The 15,992-nt window shown below is 35.8% G+C and overlaps 1 long non-coding RNA gene across 1 annotated transcript in view; it reads right to left on the reverse strand.

The window, feature by feature from the left end:
- Positions 1 to 304: 304 nt before the first annotated feature.
- LOC110302864 overlaps positions 305 to 15,992 on the reverse strand; it is a 30,662-nt gene continuing 14,974 nt past the window's right edge. Inside the window, exons 5-6 of the long non-coding RNA XR_002378867.1 lie at positions 7,885 to 8,073; positions 305 to 587 (exon numbers count right to left, since the gene is read on the reverse strand). This is a non-coding gene — a long non-coding RNA (uncharacterized LOC110302864). The remainder of the gene's footprint in view (positions 588 to 7,884; positions 8,074 to 15,992) is intronic.

The raw sequence follows: 15,992 nt of genomic DNA on the forward strand, positions 1-15,992 counted from the left end.
CCTCCTAAACTTTCTCAAACAGTTCCACCAATGAGAAACAAAGTCTTCAAACATATGACCTTATGGAGGCCATTCTCATTCAATCCACTACAAATATATTTATTTGTAAATATATTTATTTGCCCACTATAAAACAAAAATTGATCAGGCTAACAGTAAGAAGTTTCAGGCTAGCTGAACACCTTAATTATCAACCCCCTTCATCAATAATTGCAAATTAGTATCTTAAGTATACAATTTTCAGTCAATTTTTGCCTTCAAAAATATTTGATGATGATCAAATAAGCAAGCTATCTTCAGCCTGACATTATTCCAAGATTCTGGTTTATTTTACCCTTTTAGCTTTTTAAAGTTAAACCTATTGGAACAATTAAATATGTAACTACACATAAAGCCAACCAGGTGATACCACAAATCATGTGTTTTCAATTAGATGCCCTGAGTCTGCAAGTTAATTTAGTTAGGCCAATGTATCCACATCATCAACAAAAGTATTCATCATCATTATCACTTTTCAGCTGGCAGAAATTAGCAGCAGATGTTATGGAAGGTTTCCATGTTTATATTCAGAGATGTTCAGCATCCCCCTGTGAATTCAAAATAGGAAAACACAATGAATCATGTTACCCTGTCATAGCAAACCATATTTTGTATCATAATAACCATTTGCCTAAGCTCATCTCGGCTTTGTTTCCCATCAAATGTAAAGGAGCCACAGAATAGTTGGGTGTCAGTATAAGACACTGCTCAGACTCAAAAAGAGAATGCACATTTGTCTATAAAATATTCTGTGGAGTCCAATAAAATAGCGTGCCTAAGATTTGCATTAATTGGTTGCTCCAACATCTTATTAACCTTCGTTTATAGTTTATCATAGTTTATTACTATATATTTCCAAAGTAATGGCAATTGCTTTTTAAACCACCCCAAAGCTCTCAGTCACTGAAGATGAGCTTGTAACTGGATTTTAATACCAATAGTTTGCTCACAGAAAGGCCAATCAGAGATTTCCCTTCTAAGCAAATTATTTTTCTTACCATCTGTTTAGAAAAGTAATTACTGCATTGGTCTTTGTAGAAGAAGATGTGACATGGTCGATGCCATTTTCAACTCAGTTTACTGTTGAAATAAAATCATTTTCTAAATGATGTCAGTTGCATCAGCTGGAAAAAAAAAAACGTTTAATTATAAAGCCCTAAACACATTGGAAACAGTGGGTCTATTATACAGTGTGTATAAATTTCTAGTGGTGTGTGTGAATAGATTATGTATTTTAATGTGTGAATTCTAGAACAGCTTCCCAGAATCATTCCTTCAGGGACTAAGTCACCATGGCTTTTTCTTTAAATCACTGTGACAGCATTATTCTATTTTCTTTTTTTTAAATATTTTTATTAGGTATTTTTCTCATTTACATTTCCAATGCTATCCCAAAAGTCCCCCATACCCTCCCCCCGACTCCCCCTACCCACCCACTCCCACTTTTTGGCCCTGGAGTTCCCCTGTACTGGGGCATATAAAGTTTGCAAATCCAATGGGCCTCTGATGACTGTTGAAAAGTCATCATGATGTCTGCTGGGTTTTTTTGTGATTAGAATACATTATATAACTGTTGTAGGATGTGATCCTCTGGGAATAATGGCCCCTGTTTTCAACAAAGCATCTATGCCTTCTTGCAAGATTCCATCATAACTAGGTTTGTCATTCCTTCTTCAGAGGAGGATTGAGGATGATCACTGGACTATATGCCAAGAGTCCAGCTATTCTTCCTAACTATTTGTACACAGTTGCCCTAACTGGACCTGGTCTCAGGGTTTAGGGAGATGCTCATGGATGTAGGCTATGCAAGACTGGTTGAAAGGGGGTTCCATCTATACAGTTAAGGAGACTCAATCATCCGAGCTTATTGTAGACTTTCCAGTGCAGATGCTTTGAGGTCTCACATGTTCTCCCAGTAACCCTCACCCACACTCAGTAAGTCAAATAAACTTACTGGTTCCCCAGGATAGAATCTGATAGAGTCCAACTGTGTCAGGCGTAGTGATAAGTGACTTTGCAACTGAATCATCAAGCTGGAGCCACTTTGTCTGCTTTTGGTGCATCATTTCAGTTCATCCTCTAACACTTAAGTTGTCACCCTATAATAATATACTGATTATCTTCATCTCTGGTGTTTGAAGTGGGTCTCAGCAACTAATGACTGAAACAACATAAACTTTGTAAGGAAGTACTCAGTCTATTGTTCCATGCTTGGTGTGCAGTTCAGTCTCCTTATTAGAGGCTGGGGATGAAAGGGATGCAGACTAAAGTGCCACTTAATGAGTTAGTAGTGACTCCCAAGATGTATCGGTCACACTATCAATATGGTCACATCCCACATGATTGTGATTCTCACTCCCTGATCTTATCCTGATTAAATCTACACTGTAATTTGTTATTATTTTTTAAAAATATTTATTAATTCACTTTCTAATCCAATATCAGCCCCTCCTCTTCTCCCAATACCACCTCATGAAAGTCTTCCCCTCCTTCCTCCTTCCTCTTCTATTTGAGAAGGGGAAGCCTCCCTCTGAATGTCACTCCCTCAATACCTCCACCCCCAAATCAAGTCACTCAGATCTAGGCACATAGTCTCCCATTGAGGTCAAACAAAGTGGTCAATTTCTGGTGCTGGATCCAAAGGCAGTCATGCAACAGGTTCAGGAACAGCCCCTCATCCAGTTGTTGGGGTACCTGCATGAAGGCCAAACTGCCCATCTGCTACATATGTGCATGGGATCTAGTTTCACCCCATGCTTACTCTCCAGTTGGTGATTCAGTCTTTGGGAATCCCCAAGGGTCCAGGTTATTTGACCCCATTGGTTTACCTATGAAGTTTCTGTCCTCTTCTATTCCTGCAATCCTTCTCCCAACCCTTCTGCGAGACTTACTGAGCTCCATCTAATGTTTGAGTGTGAGTCTCTGCATCTCCATTGACTCTTAGGTGAAATCTCTTAGAGGACAATTGTGCGAGGTTCCTGTCTGCATGCATAACAGAGTATCATTAATTGTGTCAGGGATTGGTTCTTGCCCATGGGATGGATCTCAGTTTGGAGCAGTCATTGGTTGAGCATTCCCTTAGTCTCTGCTCTTTGTCCCTGCACATCTTGTAGGCAGGACACATTTTGGGTCAAAAGATTTGTGGGTGGTTTGCTGTCCTTATCTCTTCTCTGGGAGTCCTGCCAGGCTACAGGAAGTGGCCACTTGAGGATCCATATCTTCCACTGCTAGGAGTCTCAGCTAGAGTGGCCACTATAGGCCCTCTGGTGCTTCCTCCACCTCAGGTCTCTGGGATGTCCTAGAGCCTGCCCTTTCCCCCAAGATCTCCCCTGCCCTCCTTACAAATGTTTTCCACCACGCCCCTCCTCATCTCCTCTTCCACCCAGTTACCTCTTTCCATACAACTCTCCTATTTTGTTTCCCCTTCTGAAGAAGATTGGAATTTTATTTCCTCACTTTCTGTTGTTATGTCTCCTTTAATTTCTGATTTTGCTTATTTGGATATTGTTCCCACTGACTTTTAGTTAGTATGACTAAGGGTTTATCTCTTGTTGGTTTTCTCAAAGAACCATCTCCTGGTCCCATTGACTCTTTATATTGATCTCTTTGTTTCTAATTGATTAATTTCTGTGATTGTGACTAATGACTGTGACTGTGATTATTTTCTGCTGTGTACTCCTCCTGGGCATATTTGGTTCTTCTTTTAATCTCTAGAGTCTTTAGTTGTAATTTTCATTCATTAGTGTGAGAATTCTCCATTTTTCTTTTAATGAGAGCAATCAGTAATATGAACTTTTCCTTGGCACTGTTTTCATAGTGTGCTATAAGTTTAGGAATGTTGTCCCTACGTTTTCATTGATCTGTAGAAAGTCTTTAATTTATTTATTTCTTCCCTGATCCTTGAGTAGAGAGTTGTTCAGTTTCCATGAATATGTAGACTTTCTGTTGTTTCTGTTGTTGAAGTTCAGCTTTAATCCATGGTGATCTGATAAAATGCATGGGGTTATCTCAATCTTCTTTTATCTGGTGAGGTTTGCTTTGTGAACATACTATTTTTAAAAGTCTTTCTTTGCTCTGAATATTTAGTGTTTTGTCTAGTATTGGTGAGAGGATTTTCTTTTCTGGTCCAATCTGTTTGGTATTCTGTAAGTTTTGTTCCTTTATATGTGTCTCTTAATTTAGGTAAGGGAAATTTTCTTCTATAATTTTGTTGAAGATGTTTTCTGGGCCTTTGAACTGGAATTTTCTCCTTCTTCTGTTCCTATTATTGTTATATCTAGTCTTTTCATAGTGTCCCAAATTTCTTAGATGTTTAGTGTTATGAATTCTTTAGATTTTGCATTTTCTTTGACTGATATATCACTTTCTTCTATTGTATCTTCTACATCTGAAATTCTCTCTTCCATTTCCTGTATTCTGTTGGTGATGCTTACATTTGTAGTTCCTGTTTTCTTTCTTAGGTTTGTGATTTCATTATTGCCTCTATTTACCATTTCAAGTCTTAGGCAGATTTATTCATATCTTTTACCTGTTTGATTGGTTTTGCCTGTATTTCTTTATACTTGTTTGCTTCCTATTTTAATTCCTATACCTGCTTGAATGTATTTTTCTCTATTTCCTTAAGGAATTTGCTCATGTCCTCTTTAAAGACCTCTATCATCTTTATAAGATTGGATTTAAAATTGTCTTCTTTTGTTTCAGTTTCATTTGGATATCAAGGGCTTGCTGTAGCAGAATAGCTGGGCTCTGATACTGCCATATTAGCATGGGTCTTATTGATTTTGTTCTTATGCTGTCGTTTTGGCATTTAGGTTTCCCTGGTGTTGGCTGGATGATTCCAATAGCAGCAGGACTTCTTGGGAAGATGGGGTAAGCCATGGGCAAGACAATGGAGCTCAGGATATCAGACTCTGCTAGCTGTGCCACAAGTAGACTTTACTCTGTAGGCTATGTCCCAATTGTACTGGGATGGCGGGTGGTTCTGACTGGGATAGGGTTGTTGGAACAGAGTCCCAAGCTAGTTATTTTTGAGGACTGTGAAGGTTTTCATGGGGATGCATGGTGCTCTTGGGGGTCCTGAAAGGCTCCTACAGGCTGAAGAGCAAGCTGAGAGATAAATAGGCTCAGGCAATGTTGGGCAACCTACCTCTGCAAGATGTACCAGACTGAATAACTAGTAATTTCTTGTTGACCACTTGCAATTCTTGGCCTCCTATGATTAGAAACTATCCCTCCATCTCATACTTGGCAGGCATTTCTGGTTTTTTATTCATTTGTTTATTTTGTTTTTTCATCTTTTCATGTATGCATATAATTTTACTCCTTTTCACCCTGCACTGTCCTATATCACTCTCCCTTTGTATCCCTGTGAATCTCTTCTTAGCAAGTCCCCTGCTCCATTTGATCTTTTGTATGTGTAACTATTTAGGATATACATGGAGGCCTGAAGATATAGGCCGTAGAAGTTATTTACAGGAAGAAGACCTCCATGTGCACTTTTGAAATTTTTGTTTGTCCCTTGAATTTGAACAATGTCCAAATAACTAATTCTGACTCAAGTATCAGATTTTATATCTGATCCTTTTCCATTATCAGTCAATTCTGAGGTGATTCCCTATAGCCATACAGACACACACACACACACACAAATTGTCATCCTGAACAGAAGTCTGATACATTATCTCTTTTTTCAGAGTCACCTCTTTTTTTCTGCAGTGTGATTCATTTGAATCCTTATACCTCTTTTGGTGTCTTCCCAGTCATATTCTGGTAATTCTCTGACCTCTTCTCTCACTGGTCTCTCTACAACATGCTGTTCTAACCAAAATTTTTAATATCATTTACTACAGTTGCATACGTGTGTGGATGGTGGTGGTGTATGTGTGTGTGAGTGAGTGTGTACATGAAAACATGCCATGACACACATGCAATATGTGTGTACATACATAAACATGTGACATTGAACATATGTAGGGTGTGTGTGTGTATGTGTGTGTGTGTGTACATGAAAACATGCCATGACACACATGCAATATGTGTGTACATACATAAACATGTGACATTGAACATATGTAGGGTGTGTGTGTGTATGTGTGTGTGTGTGTACATGAAAACATGCCATGGCACACATGCAGAGGTCAAAGGACACCATGCAAGAAATGATTTTCTCCTTCTACAGTGTGGGTCTTAGGGGATAAACTTAGGACACCAGGCTTGGAGACAAGCACCTTTACTCAATAAACCATTTCACTAGACCTCATTCTTAATCATTCTTAATATCTCTGCCTCTTTCTGTCAAGGTCTCTGTCTCAGTCTCTGTCATTCTTTTTCTCTCTTCTTTTTTTTCTGTTTCTTATATAAATTTTCAATAATGTTCAAGTGAATCTCTTGCTGTTCTTACAGGTAAGCAGTATACTGCAACCTTTAAGACGGCATCACTAAGTTGTGTCTTGTGGTACAGGCCTAAAAAGCCTCAGGAATTGGAGGCAGTGCTGGATAACCTAGTAATATTGTATTGCAAAATTAAAACTGTATAAAAGAAACTCATGGAAATGTAGCTCATTGATAGAACTACACACCCTATGCACATTATCCTAGGTCCAATGCCCTATACAACAAAACCTAGATGCAATAATTGCATCCTGCCAAGGGATTGCTGTTCATTATATGATTTATTTATACTTATTAACTTTAGAAATGTGTCAAATTGACTCCAATGTCATATGATTTTTAATACAAGAGCTTCTCTTTGTTTTATTCCCTAGAACAGAAGATAGCAACTTAGACATAATATATACACATGTATATATTACACATATATACTACATATATAGATGTATATATATATGTGTGTGTGTGTATATGTACATAAATACATAATGTATATATATTATATATATATGTATATGATATAATATATAAAATGTGTTACATACATTTAATATGTATATAATATGCATATATTATATTCATATATATGTATATTACATAATATATACATATATTATATATACATATATATACATACACACATATATAATGAAAAATGTGCAGTTTTCTTAGCTATGCTCTATCAGTAATGAATCAAATTCTATATTAGAGTTATGTCAATACCACCTGTCATGCTATCTTTAACTTCACAATAGCTGAGACAAGTAGGTAGATTTCCTTATGTTTCTCTGTCTTTCTTTAAAAATAGAACTATTTTGTGACTCTAAAACACAACAAATTATAATTATATAAAACATACAGATATAAATTCACACACACACACACACATGCACATATAAGTACATGTTGCATCCTGAAATTTAGGTTTTTATATGATAGGTAATTCTTTCTTCCTAATTAATCTCTTAACATTGTAGCATAAATCAATAATCAAGTGGATACTTAACAATTTGTCTTAATAAAAAGTGATAACTATATTATTTAGGGTAAAATAAGTCTCACTGTAAACAACTGTCAAGTTAACTTCAATCAATAATGATGCTGCAATCCCAAGAAAAAATGGTTATGATGCTATTGCTGTCAAGATTCACTCAATAAAATTTTATTATAGAAAATTGCTATAATACAAAAATTTAAGTCAACATTACAGCAGATTGCTTCATTGCATTTATGTTAGTACTAAAATGTCCAATAGCATTATGACATACATTTTCTACAGGTAAATCTCAAAACTATTCATCACACCCGCCCTCTCAACTCTTCCATCCTCTTGCTTTATTTGCCACAATTCCACTGTTAGTTGCACAATAGTACAGTCACATTCCTCATACCAAGAAATCAGTTCATCTATGAGTAATATAAACTTGGCAATCGTAACAAATGGAGTGGACTTACCTTCTTAGAAGAACAATGGACAATTATCCATCAGGGAAGCACTTTAACTGATCCCAGTTCCATCTCTCTTGGTTCTCTCTAGCCCTTAGAATGTTAGATATTTTACTTCTGACTATGGTCTTGTCATTTCAGATGTTTGAAAAGTCATAAGACTTCGAACCCTTGTTGCAGGTTGGGTGAGAACATGTTCTGAGTATGATGAGGGGGAAAAAACAGCAAAAGGAGAAGCTGAGTACTTTCATTTATGAGATTCTTTAGCTCTACCAGGACCTTTGCCTACCGAACGTTGATATAAGCTTTGACAACTCACTTCTTTTAGTGCATTTCTACTCAGCAGCCTTGTGTAGACCACAGACTCTACTTTGCATGACATATCATATACTGTGTCTTTAAAAAGCATAAGTAACATGTTCTCAGGCTCAGAGACAGAATTGGATGGTATCTCAATCTCTCATAAGGAGTAGACTCTTTATGTTGGTTTTTATCCATGTCTATAATCTCATTCAAAATTGATTTATGTGTTTAATTGAGCATCCATTCTAAACTGAATCATGAATGGGCAAACAAAATTAATGAGCCACATGGGCACTAAGATATTACTACAAGAATGTACAGTTTATCTGAATACATAAATGTGATTCAAAGTATTTGCAGATGACAAAATGAAAGAATGAATCTCCTCAAAGAGTTTATGCAAAATCAAGACCATCACCACTTCTGAAGAACAGTGATTAAAATGCACACGCATATGTCTAGTGAAGTAAGAGAGCACTTGTAGAGTCACTGACAATCTGTAAATATGGCATTTCTCTGTCCGCATCCCACAGTGGTGATATAGCTTAAGCAAACTTTTCCACCTTGGTAAGAATGAGCCTTTATCCTCCAATATTTCTACCTTTGACAGATTTTCCCAAGAGCACAGCTACTAACATCATAAAATATCATTCTTAGAGAAAATCATGTAGCATTAAATACATAGGTTAGACAGAAGGAAGGAGAGAAGGAAAGAATGATGAAGGCAGAGAGGAAGAGAAGGAGACAGGGAGGGAGAGAAGGATGGGAGGAAAGAAGAGAGAGGGGGAGGGAGGGAAGACTGAGACATCGGAGGTCTCTGAACATCTATTGGCTAGTCTCAATTTCACCATGACTCTGAAAATTTTTGCCCTAATGACCTTTCTTCCTTAGCCTGCCCCAATAGAATAAGAATGTACCTGGATATGGCTAGAATATGTTGGATAGAGGTTTAGGATAGATGCTCATTCTGGGAAGGTAGCAGACACTTGGGAGCAGAACATGATTATTGTGGAGTGTCTAGTGGTAGGACAGTGTGAACTGTGTTTGAACTCATCTCAGCACAACTTCAAAGAGCGCCATTTCTGGGCCTTTAGGGACTAGAAAAGACTGCTCAATCTACAACCTGACATTTATAGGAGCCTCCACCACTGCACTCTATGACCCAATTGGCAGAAACAAACACCAGAAAAAGATAGTATATTTTCACTCTGGGAATATTCTATGTTGGGAGATCTGCAGGCAAAGAGCACAAAAAACTTAACGATGAGTTTTGAGAAAGATAAAGCATGACAGAAAAGCAGATGGCTCTTATACTCTTGCCTCTCTCTTAGATCTTGCCCCCTTGCTCCCCTTCCCTTCTGCCCTCTCTCCACGTGGTCATGGCCAACATCCCCCTCTCTATTATCTCCTCTCTGCTTTTCTCTGCCTCTGCTACCCTCTCAACTCCCCTCCCCATGCCGTAAATAAACTCTATTCTATACTGTAAAAAAGCAGTAGATGACAGAAATAAATCAATAAGCATAAATAAGACAATAAGTATATTGAGAACCACACATTTTTTCTACTGATGTTGAACAGTATCATGAACAATCTAAAACCATGTACCAAACAAAACAAACACACAAATACAATAAAACAACCTAAAAAGAGCTCAATATCACATGGAAGAAGTAGAAATAGGAAGAAAAGTGTGGATGTTTCTTTTATAAAGTTTACTTTTATTTATGTGAGGGCAGGGTCTATATGTCCCTGTGTACAGTTGCTCAATGATGACTGGAGTCAATGCCTCTGCTAGAGCTGGAGTACTAGGAAGTTGTGTGCTGCCAAATATGGTGTAGGGAATGGAACTTTGGTCCTAGGAAGGAGCAGGAATTTTTCTTAAATATTGATCCATCTCTCCTACCCTAACATCTTTTTATATAAGAAACAGAGGCACATGAAAATATACATACATTGTATAGAATAGTAGTTATACTTGGGAGTATGATGTGTTAAAAAGAATCAAAATGGAAGCTATTGAACACAAGTATCATTCCATTTCTTGATTTTAGTCTTAAATAAATATAATTATATATGTGATAATTTATTGAAAACCTAAGATATATACATATATGTGCCTTTATAGTATATTATTTATAAACAAGATCATTTTATAATCTTAAACATATAAGAATATAATCTTACAGACAGATAAGGAATGAGAAATGTATTAGTCTCAAAAGGGAGGGTAAGAACCTGTGCATGGCTGGTGGGGGAAGGGGCTCAAGATAATCTTCTTGAGAACTTTCTCCTCAAGACCATATCCTCTAAGACAAGCCTCATAGCCCCATTATTATTTCAGTGTAGAAATGAAACATCTCAATTATTTTGTGAGGTTCTTATTTTGTGTGAAAACAAATTCAGACAAAACCAGTATTTTCAGAATGAATTTATCTTAACTGACAAATATGGAGCCCTAAAACTAATCATTAAAATATGTAATTTCATATTATATTAAAAAGAAAATACATGTGTGTTTTTATGGACCTCTAGAGATACAAAGATAAGCACTCATAGAGTATGGTAAATAAATATGTTAAATAGGAGAAAGGCAGCGATCAGTGTTTTATTTGTAGAAAAGTGACAACTGGTAATATGAATTCTAAATTGTGTCAATAGTTTAAACAGCCTTTCTCTTTTTACACTGGAAATAAAAGAACACAAATGGGAAAGAAAACGAACAATTAACCTCTCTGACACCATCAACCACACCATTTTCTCCATATAAAAATCTCTTTACTGTTCCCAGTTATGAAATGTTTGGGAATGACTAGGTAGGAGTGATGCACAAAAAGGGCAATGAAGTAGGCTGCTGAGGTAACAAAGCTGTCCAGAGAAGCCCTTGGAGGCCCATCCCACCTGACATGCATTTCCTCTAGGATTTCAGGAAATGGAGTATTCTTGGTGTCAGTTTAAGCCAATAATCTAGGGATGTTAGATATCACCAGGCAGATCAGAAGAAATGGAGTTTACTTTCAGCAGTCATTCTATTCTTGGTTTTCTCTAAACAACATGATGCTTAGGTTTTTTTTGCATCCCTAAATAAACACACATGAAATCTGAAAAGAGATTTGGGGGCTTTTGTGATTTTGCATCAACCCACCAAAATAGACTTCTGAGGAAAATATCTTTGCTTATGCCAGTTTTCAGTCAACATTTTTAGTGTTACTCTTATTTGCTAAGTAAAATTTTCTTTTAATAATTTCTTATAAATTAGTATAAGTCTACTAAGACTATAATATAGTTAAAAGAGTACTATATTATTTGGTTCACATACTTAAGTTCTTTTGTTACAAACACTTTCAATATTTTTTGTATTATCTTCCACCCTGCTTGTGTGTCTAGAGAGAATTTTTCAACAAAATATACATTAATTATATAAGCAAATCGATCCAATTATGAATTCTGGTTTATCAGATATCATGTCATGTTTTAAACAAGTTGCTTCAGAAGTCATCAAATATAAATTGTCAAGCTCCTAAATATTAGTTTAAGAAGTTTTTTGTTATTTGGTTGATTATACCCATTTATGTGTGTGGAAGTGGTTTTGTTTTTATTTTTGTTTTTTTGCTTTTAAGGATAAGTATGCATTGACTACATATTGTGCTTTAAGGATATCTGTTGTCATAATCTGTTTTTTTTAATAATCTCCTACCCATTTATTCATTCATGTTTGTATCTTGATCAATTTATTGATTTTTAATACTCTGTCATTGGTCTAGTCAGTGTAATTTTATCTATTTGTTTCCATTACTTTGAAACATTTAGTATCTTTCTTGGTAACACAACCTTAATCTTTTAGCATTTTACATGCAAAATCCATTTCCATGCCTAATATTAAACAGGATTCAGGGAAGTTTCTTTTATCAATAGACTTAGAAGTGTGGCATCACTTGTAGACATAGCTCAAAAAGCAATAATTTAACATGATTCCCAATTTAAATAATAAACTATTGGAAGCTAATGTTGGATATATATTCTGAAATATACTAGGTATTTGTCACAAAAGTATATTTAGATTGTTAGTCATAAAATAAATAGATTTGTCTTTTATTTTCTCTCCTTTTGTCTTATTTGTAAAATATTTAAATATGAGATTCTTCATTTTAAAGGCATTTCTGCTCTTCCAGGACCCCTCTTCTCATCATGAAGAATGATTCAGAGTGCTTGGTGCTCTTGCAAATGTGGGGTTTGGTTGCTAGCATTCACACAATGGCTCCCAAACATCTGCAACCCGAGTTTAAGGGGGGAACAGGCACTGTCTTCTGACATCCAGGGTCATCAGATACATTCATAAAGGTAAGCAAAATAGCCATATGCATAAGATTATATATTAATAGAAAACCAGCTTTGTGCATGTCCTTTAAAAAATGTTCATGTATACTAGACCATCTGCCCTAAAAGGACTTGTTACCTACATTGGTCTGACACATTTGCACACTGCACTGAGCACTCAGGACTTTCCTTACATCTATAAGCTCCAACTTCATTTGTTTCCTTCTTTTTCCCCAAGAGTTTTCAGATATTGTAAGCAGTGTTTGTCTCTCTATATATTAGTTATGTATTATGATATATTCCGTTGTTCTACTGAATGCCATTAGAAATCCCTTCTTCATGCTGTGTGCTCTGGGTAGAGTGCTCTGTAGCTACTCTTGTATCTCCATGAGATCCCTTAATTGTTAGGGATGAAACAGTGTGTGGAATGAACAAATGACTGAGTGGGGATTAGCTCAGTGGAGCATATGGGTGACTTAATCTCAGATCTACAACTTGGGATATAGTAAAGAGAATTATATATAAGATATACTTACATTTTTATTAAGCACTATTAGCGGGTCAAATTTGTATTTGTCTCTGTTTGTCTTTTCTGTTATTGTTTGGATTTCAGTTTCTTGTAATTTTAGAATACAAAAGTAAGAAAAACAGGAGGAAAAACTTTATGAGAATTTGAAAATTAGTCAAATAAAGTTTACTTCTTATGACTGACCTTTCCTACCACTTATGAAGATAAAAGGCATAAAGACACTTCTTGAATTTCCTATTCCTGTAAATAAATTTGAACAAAACATTATCCTCAGAATGAAAATTTCAAGACAGCCAAAAAAGAAAAGTAAAAGTTGAAAGAAATGTGTCTCAGAGTCAGCTTGTCTTGCCTTACTGGTCTTATTCCTTTTACGTTTGCTATGTAATACTACCAAAGTTGAATTCAAATATTATAATTAAATTTTAGCTTTTATGGCATAAAACTATTACATATTATTTATACATAGCATATTTGGCTGGAAAATGTAAGTACTTATTTACCATTTTATTACACTATTCTACATATTCCATTATACATTTTTTCACATAAGTATTTCACTTATTTATTTTAGGTTATGACCACACTACAAACTAATATCCCCTGCTTCACTAGAAATTGAATGTATATTGGGGATTGCAGACACAAGCACACTTGTACCAAACCATCAGCAAGTCTGATAAATGGACTCATGTGGTCTTGGGTTTTGTTTTCTTTTGTTCTTTTCTTCTCTTTTCTTTCTTTTTTTTTAATTTTCTCTCTCTTTTTTTTTTTTTTTTTTTCAAATCATCTGGGACAAGCCAGGTGACAAATGATTTCCATTAGCTTCAGTAGAATGGAAACAAAACAGATCAATACGAATGATTTGCAGCAACTTAAGGTCATAAATTTCCATCCACCTTCATACATCATTTTAATATTGAATCTTTTTCTTTTCAAAACAAAGGGAAAAAGTCACTAGGGAATTGCAAATTCTCGTTACAGAACACTGTCCCTGATTTAAGGTGAGATCATTTTAATGCACTATTAATTTTATTCCAATGGTACACAACAATATTATTTTAAAATATGGCAAACACTAAAAATGTTAATGAGCCATGTTCTAGAAAATTAATTTAACCTGCAAATAAGTTGTGTAAAAAAAAAAATGCCATAAACTGCCTAAGTCTACAATGTGAGGTTTTGTTGCTATTTTAGCTTAAGACTGTCATTGTTTGTGGGAAATTGTTTCTGTGATTATTTTTCTTCTTAAGTATTTTTATTACAATTTTTTATCTGAGAAAAGTACTTTCCCTACTTTGTTCCAATAAATGTGATTTGCATCCTGTGTCATGTTTCAATAGTAGAAAATTATAGAAGCCAAGACAGGGATGGAGAAGAGACAGAGAGGATAAATAAAATAAAATAGTGGAAAAGTCAATCAAGATTATTCTACAACTGGTTTCTGATGTGGTTTTGAGGGAAACTGCAGAGACTCACAGAACACCTAATGATCGCCAAGGGAGCTTTGGCAGCTAATAAAATTATTTATCTATAAGATCTCCAGACCCATAAAGATCTGGACATAAAACTGTCAGTCATGGCTCATATACTGAGAGCACTACTGTAGACAATGCTTTGTTGTACCCATAAAAAATAATAGAGCCTCACTGTGCACTCATGGACCACCCCACCTGCTTTTACACGAAGATACTTTTACAGTAGGTCAAACCCAACACCATTCTCCAAGAGGCCACTACAAAAAAGCAACAGGGCAGAAAAGCAGACCTGGGGTCTGATCAGATGGATAATATTGCTCTAATGAACAAGAACAAAGAGGCCGACTCCAGCTTCTGCAGAACCCAAGTATACCAACTAATCCCAGAACCTAGATTCATTTGAGAGAAACCTCAAGTAAGGAATTTTCTTGGTCAGATAAATATGTGAGCAGGCTTGTGGAGAATTTTCTGAATTCCTAGTTGATGAAGGGGGCCCTAGTTCTGTTCTGTATGGTACCATCCCTATATAGGAGGTCCAGAGCTGTACAAGAAAGTATGAGCATGTGAGACAGCCAGAGACAGATCCAGCAAACAGTATTCCTCCATGAATCAACTTTGATTTTCTGCCCTGGCTTCCCTTCACAGTTGGTAATGACCTTGAAATACAGGACAAATACACTCTTGCCTCTTCTAAGTTGTTTCTGATCACTGTTCCATCATAGCAACAGGAAAACAAAAAACAAAAAACATAGAGAGCTACAACTGGTCAAAGTGTTGAGAACAACTGACCATGGGATGTGCAGCTCTAATTGATGCATCTACTACACAGTCACTGTCTAAGGCTCAGAAAACACCCCAGAGTGGGTAGTAGAAAGACTCCAAGAGTGACAGGACTAGAACATATGCCATAATTTAATGTCTGCTATATATGAAAAAAAGGTACACCCATTTATGAATTCTCAATTTGAATGCCAAAACAAGAGCTGAAAAATTACAATTGACATGCTAGAACAAATGGGAGGGCAGGCAGATATCAGAAGTCCCTACTCCCACTAGAAGAGCTATGGGTACTGAGTGGATTCTGAGAGAGGAAGAGTTAGCCTATTCTTGGAACAAGCCTCCTGATTTATTTTTTAAATGGAACAGTTTAAGTCTTGGTCACATTTAATTAATTCTTCAAGAAAATTACAGATCCAGAATAAGCCAAGATTCCTTTAAAAAATACAGTATAGCTAGACTTGGCATATACATGATGTCTCAAGGTGACATTATCTTTCTAGAATATCATGGTGATGTTGAAGGGCAGGTTAGCTGCTGGAAATGAACCTGTATTCTTACAAGGATTCTCCCATAAGGAGATATATTATTTATATCAATGGACATAATGCAGAGAAATAAGGGTGATAATATACTATTTTTTTTTGGTTTTTTGTTCTTTTTTTTAAATTTTAATATTTTTATTACATATTTTCATCAATTACATTTTCAATGCTATC

This window comes from Mus caroli, chromosome 10 (genome assembly GCF_900094665.2).
Source record: "Mus caroli chromosome 10, CAROLI_EIJ_v1.1, whole genome shotgun sequence".
NCBI classification, from domain to species: Eukaryota; Metazoa; Chordata; class Mammalia; order Rodentia; family Muridae; genus Mus; species Mus caroli.